The sequence below is a fragment of the Schistocerca nitens genome, unplaced genomic scaffold (assembly GCF_023898315.1).
Source record: "Schistocerca nitens isolate TAMUIC-IGC-003100 unplaced genomic scaffold, iqSchNite1.1 HiC_scaffold_466, whole genome shotgun sequence".
NCBI lineage: Eukaryota > Metazoa > Arthropoda > Insecta > Orthoptera > Acrididae > Schistocerca > Schistocerca nitens.
This window is the reverse complement of record NW_026045999.1, coordinates 1,890,159-1,902,185: the sequence shown is the minus strand read 5'-3', so window position 1 is coordinate 1,902,185 and position 12,027 is coordinate 1,890,159. Positions and strand designations below refer to the sequence as shown.

General features: G+C 46.5%; 1 protein-coding gene across 1 annotated transcript in view; it reads left to right on the top strand.

The window, feature by feature from the left end:
• LOC126232183 (pancreas transcription factor 1 subunit alpha-like) overlaps positions 1-9,652 on the top strand; it is a gene marked incomplete at its 5' end in the record, with an annotated part of 100,025 nt that extends 90,373 nt beyond the window's left edge. The window contains one exon of the mRNA XM_049942475.1: positions 9,399-9,652. The remainder of the gene's footprint in view (positions 1-9,398) is intronic.
• Positions 9,653-12,027: the final 2,375 nt, after the last annotated feature.

Here is a 12,027-nt window from a genome sequence, read left to right as displayed (position 1 = left end):
GCCGTGGAAGGTGCCGTAACGTCTGTACGATACGTGAATGCTATCCTCCGACCGATAGTGCAACCGTACGGGCCGTATCTTGTGAATGACTTCCTTCAGGATAACGACATCGTTCGACTAGAGTGGCCAGCATGTCAGCATTGCGACTTTTGCCGATTTCTGCGCCGGCACGGTAGCTCAGCGAGCTCGGTCAGAGGGTTAGCTACCCTGTGGAATAAAAAACTGAGTGAACGTATCAACACAGAACCTGAACGGGTGTCGTCGGGCGTCCGCCCCGAACAAATTCAACGAACAATATGCGATCTAAAAAAAGTGGGCAACACACCTGCTCACTAAGCAGGAGGCCCGGGTTCGATTCCCGCCCCTTGTACAACTTTCATTCGTCGCTTCAGTCTGTATACATAAAATCGTATACATATGAGACCAGTAGAGTCTCTGAAATTGTGTCATTTCATTTGTAAAAATATGCTGTTTACCTGAAGCATTGCGACTTTTGCCGATTTCTGCCAACTGACGACTTGAGTGGTACTGTTTAAGCTACATTCTGACATTGCCCTCACAGTATATACACTCCTGGAAATTGAAATAAGAACACCGTGAATTCATTGTCCCAGGAAGGGGAAACTTTATTGACACATTCCTGGGGTCAGATACATCACATGATCACACTGACAGAACCACAGGCACATAGACACAGGCAACAGAGCATGCACAATGTCGGCACTAGTACAGTGTATATCCACCTTTCGCAGCAATGCAGGCTGCTATTCTCCCATGGAGACGATCGTAGAGATGCTGGATGTAGTCCTGTGGAACGGCTTGCCATGCCATTTCCACCTGGCGCCTCAGTTGGACCAGCGTTCGTGCTGGACGTGCAGACCGCGTGAGACGACGCTTCATCCAGTCCCAAACATGCTCAATGGGGGACAGATCCGGAGATCTTGCTGGCCAGGGTAGTTGACTTACACCTTCTAGAGCACGTTGGGTGGCACGGCATACATGCGGACGTGCATTGTCCTGTTGGAACAGCAAGTTCCCTTGCCGGTCTAGGAATGGTAGAACGATGGGTTCGATGACGGTTTGGATGTACCGTGCACTATTCAGTGTCCCCTCGACCATCACCAGTGGTGTACGGCCAGTGTAGGAGATCGCTCCCCACACCATGATGCCGGGTGTTGGCCCTGTGTGCCTCGGTCGTATGCAGTCCTGATTGTGGCGCTCACCTGCACGGCGTCAAACACGCATACGACCATCATTGGCACCAAAGCAGAAGCGACTCTCATCGCTGAAGACGACACGTCTCCATTCGTCCCTCCATTCACGCCTGTCGCGACACCACTGGAGGCGGGCTGCACGATGTTGGGGCGTGAGCGGAAGACGGCCTAACGGTGTGCGGGACCGTAGCCCAGCTTCGTGGAGACGGTTGCGAATGGTCCTCGCCGATACCCCAGTAGCAACAGTGTCCCTAATTTGCTGGGAAGTGGCGGTGCGGTCCCCTACGGCACTGCGTAGGATCCTACGGTCTTGGCGTGCATCCGTGCGTCGCTGCGGTCCGGTCCCAGGTCGACGGGCACGTGCACCTTCCGCCGACCACTGGCGACAACATCGATGTACTGTGGAGACCTCACGCCCCACGTGTTGAGCAATTCGGCGGTACGTCCACCCGGCCTCCCGCATGCCCACTATACGCCCTCGCTCAAAGTCCGTCAACTGCACATACGGTTCACGTCCACGCTGTCGCGGCATGCTACCAGTGTTAAAGACTGCGATGGAGCTCCGTATGCCACGGCAAACTGGCTGACACTGACGGCGGCGGTGCACAAATGCTGCGCAGCTAGCGCCATTCGACGGCCAACACCGCGGTTCCTGGTGTGTCCGCTGTGCCGTGCGTGTGATCATTGCTTGTACAGCCCTCTCGCAGTGTCCGGAGCAAGTATGGTGGGTCTGACACACCGGTGTCAATGTGTTCTTTTTTCCATTTCCAGGAGTGTATTTTCTTTAATGTCGTTTGTTGTTAGGAATATTAGCTTATTCCCGAGCTAACGCAGCTTTCACTCAGTTAATACTAGGCAGAAATCAAGTCTGCATGTGGAATGCACTTCCTTGACTCTTGTGCAGAAAGGAGTGCAGTATTCTGCTGCATCCATTTTCAATAAGCTACCACAAGAACTCAAAAATCTTAGCAGTAGCCCAAACGCTTTTAAGTCTAAACTGAAGAGTTTCCTGATGGCTCACTCCTTCTATTCTGTCGAGGAGCTCCTGGAAGAGCTGAAAAATTAAGCAAATTCCAGTGTTGCATTGTTGATTTTCTTTATTTAAACTTACAAATTGTCGCCTGAATACGTTCCTTGTATTTCATTTTATCTGTTTCTACTATCGTGTTACAATTTCATGTATTGACTCGTTCCATGACCATGGAGACTTCTCCTTAATTTGGTCCCACGGAACAACAAATAAATAAATAAATAAAACACGGCGCTTCAAAGTATTCGATAGAGTAGTAAGTGAAATGGGAAACAGGGCCCAAATATAACACCACCTGATCTCACTTGAATTTCCCGTCAGGAAAGCTTCCAATGAGAGCTTTGTATATTATTTTGGAAAATATGCGGCAGATTTGGGTGCCAAATATAACACAAATATCGCTGCATCTGAGCTAGTTAACGAAATAACTGCTTTCAAATTTCTGACGGAGATTCGCATCTGCGCACTTTGAAGTTGATTTATTTATTTTATTTATTTATTTCTTCAAAGTATCGGTTACGAGACGCTTATCGAAACCTCGAAATAGGTTAAAGGATATTTACGACAATTTCAGAGACTACAACCTCTTATCACCGCAGTTTCAGCAATTAAAGATGACAGAAAACTAAATATCGAGCATAGGTGTAGCAGACTCAGATTCTTCATCTCCTCGATACGGTACGACAGAACTGCTAAATTTGACTTCAACAAGATAACCAAGAAACACATACAGGATCGCTTTCTTGCGCTGCTGTAAAGTCCCCTTTTGCTCAGCAATACGTAGAGGTATTAAGCTGGAGCTTATGACACACACTAATGTCTGTAACGCCTTGGTGGTGTGGGAAATTAAAGCTAGAAAGTCAATGCCATCAAAAGATACAACCATTTATGCCACATATTTTGATACTCGGAAAGTCACTCATCAAAACCTGTATGTGAACTGAAGAGACAGAAGTCATGGTATAACGGCTCTTCTTGATGATTTGGTTTGATTTGTACTTGGCCTCGGCTAAAACTCGGCGACAGTCGGTAGAGTGTTGAGATCGTTACCAAGTTACGAAGTCGACATTACACAAAATAACAGTGTTGCACCGAAATGTCGACGTGCGTGAGATATTTACTTCGCCAAGAATCGAAATTAATCGTTCGTAATCGATGTTTAACTGATTAATGATGAAATATTAATGATAAAACCAATACAGTCACATCCACAACAAATTCCCTACAAGCTGGTCGTAATTTCAAGTATCTAAGAAATCGTAACAGTGGGCTTGTTATTTGAGTCAAAGGTTCTACACAAGCGCCGAACGCTACAGTCAAATATTATCGCTGCGCGTAATTATTACTCGGGAGTTTCATGTCAATAATTTGATAGAATTTTAAATCACAGATGCACGACTTGGCACGAGAGGGTGTTTTATTGCACAATATCAGTCACTTCCTCAAATGGTTCAAATGGCTCTGAGCACTATGGGACTTAACTTCTAAGGTCATCAGTCCCCTAGAACTTAGAACTACTTAAACCTAACCAACCTAAGGACAACACACACGTCCATGCCCGAGGCAGGATTCGAACCTGCGACCGTAGCGGTCAAGCGGTTCCAGACTGTAGCGCCTAGAACCGCACGGTCAGTCACTTCCTAACCGAGCCTTGACAAGAAAACTTTCCCAGGTGTTGGGGGGATTTAAATTATATGCTTCGGACCTATCACTGAAGTTCCATAAAGCACTGGCTATTATGAATGAAAATTGTCTATCAGTGTTCGTTGCCTAAATCACTGTCTAAGTAATGTTTAGTTCAATTATCTAGTTAAAAGTTCACTTTATTCTAGTAGGTAAAAGTCCTCCGTTCGAATTCTAATGCCGTGATATTTGAAGTCAGAAGACCGTATTACTGCGTCATAATAGATCGCAATTATTCAATCTCAAAAACAATCTAGGCGCGCCTAGATGTACGAGCATTCAAATATATGACCTACTTCTCTCGTAACGTAGTGACAATGCATTGAATTATATTTAGTCATTACTCGCGATTCCCAAAGAGTACTCACACGGAGTATTCTTTGGGATCGTTGGTTCTACTTTGCGAATGTTAATTTATGCTAATTTTGCGATTTATTATGATTTTGATTTTAATTTTACTGAAATTTAATCTTTCTTTCGTAGATTGCTAAATTGTCAAGTCTTAGATTCCTGATTTAATTACTTGTTATTGTCCTAATAATAGTGATAAATGGAACTTCGTTCGCTTATTCACTTTTCTGAGAATTTGGGACTTGGTTGGGGGGGGGGAGGAGAATCTTTGGGGTATTGGGAGCTAATTTTTGATTTTTATTTCTCGTCCGAAGAAGTGGCATTACAATGGGATAGAGATATGGGCATACACAGATAGTGTAGCGTACACAACGTATAAGAGGACAGTGCATTGGCGGAGATGTCATTCACGTGATTGGCGTGCGAAGCTTACCGATGTGATTACGGCCGCATGACAGACTTTGAATGCGGAACCGTATTTGGAGCTAGACGCATCGGACATTCCATTTCGCAAATCGTTAGGAAATTCAGTATTCCGAGACCCACAGAGTCAAAAGTGTGCCCAGAATACCAAATTTCAGGCGTTACCTCTCACCACAGACAACGCAGTGGCCGACGGCCTTCACTTAACGACCGAGATCAGCGGCATTTGCGTAGAGCTGGCGGTGCTAACAGACTAGCAACACTGCGTGAAAAAACTACAGAAATCAATGCGGGACGTACGACGGACGTATCCGTTAGTATACTTCGACGAAATTTGACTCTAATAGGCTGCGGCAGTGGACGACCGATGCGAGTGCCTTTGCTACATCTACATCCATACCCCGCAAGCCACCTGACGGTACGTGGCGGAGGGTACCTTGAGTACCTCTATCGGTTCTCCCTTCTATTCCAGTCTCGTATTGTTCGTGGAAAGGATTGTCCGTATGCCTCTGTGTGGGCTTTAATCTCTCTGATTTGATCCTCGTGGTCTCTTCGCGAGATATACGTAGGAGGGAGCAATATACTGCTTGACTCTTCGGTGAAGGTATGTTCTCGAAACTTCAACAAAAGCCCGTACCGAGCTACTGAGCGTCTCTCCTGCAGAGTCTTCCACTGGAGTTTATCATCTCCGTAACGCGTTCGCAATTACCAAATGATCCTGTAACGAAGCGTGCTGCTCTCCGTTGGATCTTCTCTATCTCTTCTATCAACCCTATCTGGTACGGATCCCACACTGCTGAGCAGTATTCGAGCAGTGGGCGGACAAGCGTACTGTAACCTACTTCCTTTGTTTTCGGATTGCATTTCCTTAGGATTTTTCCAATGAATCTCAGTCTGGCATCTGCTTTACCGACGATCAACTTTATATGATCATTCCATTTTAAATCACTCCTAATGCGTACTCCCAGATAATTTATGGAATTAACTGCTTCCAGTTGCTGACCTGCTATATTGTAGCTAAATGATAATGGATCTTTCTTTCTATGTATTCGCAGCACATTACACTTGTCTACATTGAGATTCAATTGCCATTCCCTGCACCATTCGTCAATTGGTTTCAGATACTCCTGCATTTCAGTACAATTTTCCATTGTTACAACCTCTCGATATACCACACCATCATCCGCAAAAAGCCTCAGTGAACTTCGGATGTCATCCACAAGGTCATTTATGTATATTGTGAATAGCAATGGTCCTACGACACTCCCCAGCGGCACACTTGAAATCACTCTTACTTCGGGAGAATGACATGCTGCGTTCTGTTATCTAGGAACTCTTCAATCCAATCACACAATTGATCTGATAGTCCATATGTTCTTACTTTGTTCATTAAACGACAGTGGGGAACTGTATCGAACGCCTTGCGGAAGTCAAGAAACACGGCATCTACCAGTGAACCCGTGTCTATGGCCCTCTGAGTCTCGTGGACGAATAGCGCGAGCTGGGTTTCACACGATCGTCTTTTTCGAAACCCGTGCTGATTCCTACAGAGTAGATTTCTAGTCTCCAGAAAAGTCGTTATACTCGAACATAATACGTGTTCCAACTTTCTACAACTGTTCGACGTTAGAGATATAGGTGTATAGTTCTGCACATCTGTTCGACGTCCCTTCTTGAAAACGGGGATGACCTGTGCCCTTTTCCAATCGTTTGGAACGCTACGCTCTTCCAGAGACCTACGGTACACCGCTGCAAGAAGGGGGGCTAACAGCACGACATGGTCTGCAGTGGCTCTTCTCGGCTCGTGTCCGTATCGGTTGGACCCTAAACAACAGCAAAAGCGTTGCGTGATCAGATGAGTCCAGATTTCAGTTCTAAGAGCTGATGCTAGGCTTCCAGTGTGGTGCAGACCCAAATTGTGAACAAGGCATTGTACAAGTTGGTGGTGGCTCCATAATGGTGTGGGCTGTGCTTACATGGAATGGACTGGGTCCTCGGCCGGAGTGGCCGAGCGGTTCTAGGCGCTTCAGTCCGGAACCGCACTCCTGCTAGGGTCTCAGGTTCGAATCGTGCCTCAGGCATGCATGTGTGTGATGTCCTTAGGTTTAAGTAGTTCTAGGGAGTGATGACCTCAGATGTTAAGTCCCTTAGTGCTTAGAGCCATTCACAGGATGTGCACGATTGGGGCGCGAATTGTCGGCCACGAAGACGAATGCCTCGCCAATATGCTGCCAATACGGTTGCACTATCGGTCGGAGGATGGCATTCAAGTATCGTGCAGTCATTACGGCGCCTTCCGTGACCACCAGCGGCGTTCCCTGGCCCCACATAATGCCACCCACCAACTTGCTGCACAGTGTGTCTAACGCTTTCAGCCTGACCGGGTTGCCTCCAAGCACGTCTCCGACGATTGTTTCGTTGAAGGCATATGCGACACTCATCGGTGAAGAGAACGTGATGCCAATCCTGAGCGGTCCATTCGGCATGATGTTGGGCCCATCTGTACCGCGCTGCACGGTGTCGTGGTTGCATAGATGGACCTCGCAACGGACGTCGAGAGTGAAGTTGCGCATTATGCATCCTACTGCGCAGTGTTTGAGTCGTAACACGACCTTCTGTCGCTGCACGAAAAGCATTGTTCAACATGTTGGTGTTGCTGTCAGGGTTCCTGCGAGCCAAAATCCCTAGGTAGTGGTCATCCACTGCAGCAGTAGCCCTTGGGCGGCCTGAGCGAGGCATGTCATCGACAGTTCCTCTCTCTCTGTATCTCCTCCATGTCCGAACAACATCGCTTTAGTTCACTCCGAGACGCCTTGACACTTCCCTTGTTGAGAGCCCTTCCTGGCACAAAGTAACAGTGCGGACGAGATCGAACTGCGGTATTGACCGTCTAGGCACGGTTGAACTACAGACAATACGAGCCGTGTACCTCCTTCTTGGTGGAATGACTGGAACTGATCGGCTGTCGGACCCCCTTCGTCTAATAGCTTGTTTACATCTTAAGGCGGGTTTAGTAACATCTCTGAACAGTCAAAGGGACTCTGTCTGTGATACAATATCCACAGTTAACGTCTGTATCCAGGAGTTCTGGGAACCGGGGAGTTGCAAAACTTTTTTTGATGTATGTGTTATTTTGCGACAATGCTTTTACACTACTGGCCATTAAAATTGCTACACCACGAAGATGACGTGCTACAGACGCGAAATTTAACCGTCAGGAAGGAGATGCTGTGATATGCAAATGATTAGCTTTTCAGAGCATTCACACAAGGTTGGCGCCAGTGGCGACACCTACAACGTGCTGACATGACGAAAGTTTCCAACCGATTTCTCATACAAAAACAGCAGTTGACTGGCGTTGCATGGTGAAACGTTGTTGTGATACCTCCTGTAAGGAGGAGAAATGCGTACCATCAGTTTCCCACTTTGATAAAGGTCGGGTTGTAGCCTATCGCGATTGCGGTTTATCGTATCGCGACATTGCTGCTCGCGTTGGTCGAGATCCAATGACTGTTAGCAGAATATGGAATCGGTGGGTTCAGGAGGGCAATACGGAACGCCGCGCTGGATCCCGACGGCCTCGTATCACTTGCAGTCGAGATGACAGGCATCTTATCTCTATGGCTCTAACGGATCGTGCAGCCACGTCTCGATCCCTGAGTCGACAGATGGGGACGTTTGCAAGACAACAACCATCTGCACGATCAGTTCGACGACGTTTGCAGCAGCACGGACTATCAGCTCGGAGACCGTGGCTGTGGTTACCCTTGACGCTGCATCACAAACAGGAGCGCCTGCTATGGTGTACTCGGCGACGAACCTGGGTGCATGAATGGAAAACGCAATTTTTTCGGATGAATCCAGGTTCTGTTTACAGCATCACGATGGTCGCATCCGTGTTTGACGACATCGCGGTGAACCCACATTGGAAAGGTGTATTCGTCAGCGCCGTACTGGCGTATCACCTGGCGTGATGGTATGGGGTGCCATTGGTTACACGTCTCGGCAGCTCTTGTTCGCATTGACGGCACTTTGAACAGTGAACGTTACATTTCAGATGTGTTACGACCAGTGGCTCTACCCTTCATTCGATCCCTGCAAAACCCTACATTTCAGCAGGATAATGCACGACCGCATGTTGCAGGGCCTGTACGGGCCTTTCTGGATACAGAAAATGTTCGGCTGCTGCCCTGGCCAGCACATTCTCCAGATCTCTCACCAACTGAAAACGTCTGGTCAATGGTGGCCGAGCAACTGGCTCGTCACAATACGCCAGTAACTATTCTTGATGAACTGTGTTATCGTGTTGAAGCTGCATGGGCAGCTGTACCTGTACACGCCATCCAAGCTCTGACTCAATGCCCAGGCGCATCAAGGCCGTTATTACGGCCAGAGGTGGTTGTTCTGGGTACTGATTTCTCAGGATCTATGCACTCAAATTACGTGAAAATGTAACCACATGTCAGTTCTAGTATAATATATTTGTCCAAAGAATACCCGTTTATAATCTGCATTTCTTCATGGTGTGGCAATTTTAATGGCCAGTAGTGTACATTATCTGTGCTCTACCACGTACTGACGAAATATTCCATCAATGTTATACTACCGTTGTTTGTTAGTTTTTTATGTGCACACACCCAATTGTTATACAAATCGATGAACATAACCTCATGGCCTTTTTTACTCTCTTTTTTCAGGTCGCGGTTTCACACATCCTCTGACTGAATTACGGAGTGAATCCTCGCGTCGCTGTGCAGTGTGGACTTGTGTCACAAATGGCTGGGAGATCACTGCAGAGACTGAAAGAAGTGGCAGATTGGACACGCCATCGGCAGTGTCGTTCACGGCCGTTGATTCAGCTCAAGTTAGCCCTGTGAGGGACAGTGCGCATGCTGTTTCGGTATACCGTCATCATAAATTGTTCAGCTCTCTGAGTAATGGAAGGGATGTACCAAAGGAGAAATGTTACAAAGATCTTATTGTGGCAGTGAATGGCTAGCAGCCAGTGAAGAGAGAGAAGCATCGTCTACAAACACTGAAATCTCTAGTCACACCTACCGACAAATTACCTAGGATGTTTTGCTGCGTGATCTGGCGTGTTCAGAATTCATTGTCTCCACTGGCTTGTTACTGAGCGGTCCCTAGAATGGCTGACTGGTTGCGAGTTTCCACATCTACATCCATATTCCATGAACCACCTTATAGTATATGGTGAAGGGTACTTTTGTTGCCACTGTGGTGTCACCGCCAGACACCACACTTGCTAGGTGGTAGCTTAAATCGGCCGCGGTCCATTAGTACACGTCGGACCCGCGTGTCGCCACTGTCAGGATCGCAGACCGAGCGCCACCACACGGCAGGTCTCGAGAGACTGACTAGCACTCGCCCCAGTTGTACGACGACGTTGCTAGCGACTACACTGACGAAGCCTTTCTCTCATTTGCCGAGAGACAGTTAGAATAGCCTTCAGCTAAGTTAATGGCTACGACCTAGCAAGGCGCCATTTGTACCATTGCATGTATCTCACGATAGTCTCACTTGTATCATCAAGAATGCTGTATACCAAAGGACGATATAAAAGTTAAGTGTTCTAGTAGCTACGTTCTTTTCTTTATCACATTCATTACGAATCCTGTTCCAGACTTCGCGCCAGTCGGCGTGTGTGTACGTGTGCCCTTTCGGCTACCCATCTCTGTGGACTGGCTGCCTTGTCAGTCCACTACAGCCACTATCATTTCGCACCCTTCGCTCTTTGTTCGCGAACGCCTCGTGGGAAGAATGATTGTCAGTAACCTTCCTGTATGTCCTTTTTATTAGTATTGAGACTTGCCCTGTGTATTTCTTAACTGTAAACTACTTTCAATACAGCCATATTCATGCATTTGTCTGTTCAAGCCAGCGACCTTGTCGCATTGGTAATACCGGTCAGATCACCGAAGTTAAGCGCTATCGGGCTTGGCTAACACGTGGATGGGTGACCGTGCGTTCTGCCGAGCGCTGTTGGCAAGCGGGGTGTACTCAGCCCTCGTGCGGGTAATTGAGGAGCTACTTGAGGGACAAGAAGCGGCTCCGGTCACGAAAACTGACAACAGCTGGGATAACTGTGCTGACCGTGTGGCCCTCCTATCCGCATCCAGTGACGCCTGTCCGTGAGGATGACACGGCGGCCGGTCGGTGCCGTTGGACCTTCAACGTCTGTACGGACGGTGTTTAGTTTATTTTATTTGTCTGTTCAAGGGCAGGTCGTGCTGTACCCTTATTACCATGACGTGCTTCTCTCGCATACTTTCCTACACATGTCGTTATGGCTGTTGCTGCCTAGTAACACATGTTTAACCACGTAAATAAGAAAGAAACAGTGGCGGCCGGTGCAAACTTGTACAAGTGTGCAACAATATTATGAAAATAAACAGAAAACAAAATCATAAAAAATTTATTACAATAAAAACTAGTACTCCAGGCAAAAAATGAAGTCTGGAACAATTCTAGTGTCCGATTCCACTCGGCGGCTTTGGGCAACGACGTCAGAGACGCCACATAGAGGCAATCTTTGAAAGCAACGGATCATATTAGTAAACAAATGAATGTAGCACACGTTAAAATTACAAACACAGTTCACGTGATTAATTACTTGGCCTCAAATTATACTGACAAGAACTAAAAGTAGCGAAAGGAAATAAGAACGGAAAAAGAGAAGTATACAAGTCTGAAATAAATTATTATCGTAATTTTTGTGAGTAAGAAAAGCACAGAGAACCCTTACATCTAGTATAGTCAGCGCATTGTGAAGCCATATTATGAATCAGGGTTAACTTTCAATACTAATTGTTAAATCTAACGGGACGAGTACACAAGTAACGAAAATAATATATTTGCAATGGTCTTCTAAACTGTATATCTCATACATATTCAAATATACATTCATGCTTGTACAAATATATAGATACATACATTACATTAATACTTGTTCCACAGGTCACAAATACATTTCATAATGGTGTGGAACATTTCAGCTTAACATACGATTTCTTTACACAATATAATTAAATACATAAAAATATGTAGATACGTACACATGTCCATTCCTGTTCCCAAGTGCATGAGATGTACTGCAACCTACTTTCTTCATGCTCACTTCAACTGAACGATTATGTTGTTTACTTTAGGTGCTTTGCCCTTGAAGGTCATTTCAAAAGTCAAAACATAATGTGGAGAAAGTACCAGTCGGCCTTGCCTTTAGCTCAGCAAGGCACGTGTCCTCGCCCAGTCCATGAGCTATTGGAAACACTGAGTTATACACTCTCTCAATTACAGCTTTGAATATTA